The sequence below is a fragment of the Anneissia japonica genome, unplaced genomic scaffold, assembly GCF_011630105.1.
Source record: "Anneissia japonica isolate Jap-2015-1 unplaced genomic scaffold, ASM1163010v1 scaffold287711_len853857_cov187, whole genome shotgun sequence".
NCBI classification, from domain to species: Eukaryota; Metazoa; Echinodermata; class Crinoidea; order Comatulida; family Comatulidae; genus Anneissia; species Anneissia japonica.
The window spans coordinates 630,631-632,914 of NW_022753410.1; the positions used below are offsets into that span (position 1 = coordinate 630,631).

General features: G+C 36.6%; 1 long non-coding RNA gene across 1 annotated transcript; it reads right to left on the minus strand.

Annotated features, from left to right (window-relative positions):
• Window positions 1-1,175: 1,175 nt before the first annotated feature.
• On the minus strand, window positions 1,176-2,214 carry LOC117122843. The gene is made up of 2 exons (XR_004447758.1): window positions 2,157-2,214; window positions 1,176-1,994 (listed from the first exon to the last, which is right to left on the minus strand). It is a non-coding gene; the product is annotated as an uncharacterized LOC117122843 (long non-coding RNA).
• Window positions 2,215-2,284: the final 70 nt, after the last annotated feature.

Consider the following 2,284-nt stretch of genomic DNA (forward strand, 5'->3'; position numbering starts at 1 on the left):
CTTCCTAACTGTCTAGAAGCAGCGCCACCTACTGTCCATATAAATTTTGCCTCTGATATGCAAACGTCAACTTCAATGTCAAGGAGAGTCATACATCAATCATTATTGACGGAAAGAATGGATGGGGAGAAGGGAAGCCGGTCCTCTCCCCTTATTTGTTTTTGCAAATTAAAAACAATAATAGAGAAAAAAGAAAATAATAATAATTGATGTCTGAGAGTTTTATTGTTTAATTGTGTTTATGATGTTATTACTTAATTGATAATTATTTAATATCAAAAGCGTGATCTAGAATTTATCTTTAGAATTCGAATATTTGCGCGTGTTCACACGCGCTTGATAATCTATGCGAATTACATAGAAATTGGAATGTTAAAGGTTCGTCTAGTCTATGACTGAAAAGACCAGCCTTTGTCAAAAACCTATAGTGTTTTGCTCTTTACTTTAGGCCTACACAATATAATTTTAGGGCCTATATATTGCGGCCAACTGACCTATACTATTTTAATATTTATAAATAATAATAATCAAAATAATAATATATGATTTGTGGGCTCGCTCATATTCATTTTTTAAAGAACAACAATAAGGATACACTATTTACGGATCATTAAAATCGGTAAAGCCAGTCAAGACTAAAAGTAGGCCTAATAATACTGGCTGATAATTATTGGACTGCCAGCACTGAACTTGCGTGGTAGGGGGCGAGTCTCCTTGGGCCCCTAAATTTGTCAAGAAATATGAAAAAAAATTGGAGAAAACGGAAAATGATATTCAAATTAGGCATGAGAGTGCCATTTCCGGCCATCTAGAGGTGGTCTAGTCTCTCCATCTGTGAAACTCACTCACCAGGCCCCTCTATTTCGAGTTTCTGGATCTGCCGCTGCTATGCGTTATACATGTGCCCAACCGTTGACCATATTGATGATTTAGCGTTATTAGCACTTCAATTATTATTAACGGAAAATTTGAATGAGAAGCAGAAAACTGCATCGCACACAGTGTGAATATGGTAACGAAGAATAGGTTCCCATGCTCCCTGAAAATGATCACAAAATGAGCCTATTCCCAATAGCAATTGAACAACTCTCATGTTCAGGAGGTACCCGGTTAATACTGAAACACTTTCTACATAATATCCATTGTGAGTTAAAATTAATAACACAGTACACTACTCCAATATAGCAATATTTAATTCATAAAACATTGTTCTATAAACCGTAATAGCTTAAAAAACCATAACCAAACTATCATAATTATTATAGGCCTTGTATAGTGAAGTTTCCTCACAAAATCATCAGCAAAGTGAAATGAATGGTATATAGGCCTATTCTTGGATATTTAATTAGCAGTGCCGGATCCAGGGGGAGGGGGGAAAAGGGGAAATTGTCCCCCCCCCCTAGAATTTCCTGCGCAAGCAAAATGTAAAAATCAGCCTTGTAGGCCAAGCTTATTTCCCTCTTCTTTCTAATAAAATTGACAGTTCAATGCGGCCTGTCCATTAATTAAATGGGGAAACATCTTTCATCCGTGTAACTATGTAAAATCACTGATGTTAACATGTAAATAAAGGCTCTAAAATTCTAGTTTATGTAGTAATTGTATGCTTAAATTTGGCATCTTTACAATGTCATTTTAAAAAATTTTCCACACCGTGAGAGGGGGAACACCCACTCCCACACCCTCCCCCCTCGGGCGCTGTGCGCCCTCGGGTTGCGAGCAAGCTCGCATGAGTTTCCCCCCTACCATTTGGTTCTGGATCCGGCACTGATTAGAATAGGAACTTGGTATACCCATACCGTACTCTGTATAATACCTCTTGACTGAAGCTACCTTTACATGCACAAAATACTTATTTTTGATTAGGCCTACTATTTCATACTGAACGAAATTAACATTTTCGTCAAGAAGTCAATCTATAAAAGCTCAAGTGATTTCACCGTTGATAAAATGTCATTAATATTTGTGGCTCTCAGTCCCACCGTGACCGAAACCTAAAAAAAGGGAAAAAACAATGATAATTAATTAAAGCTAATAAAATATAAAGTAACGTGTGTAACTTACTGATATAATACGGTATGTAATTTCCTACAGAATGCGATAAAAAAAATAGAATATTAAGCGCTGTACTTTTGTGGTCAAACAAACAAACATACCTCCTGGTCCAAACATTACTGCATAACATGGTTTGTTACAATACGGTGTTCCTTCGTGCTGTAAGAAGGAACGAACATTATTGTGTATAAGAGACAGCCTATAGTGTTATGCTCTTTACTTTAGGCCT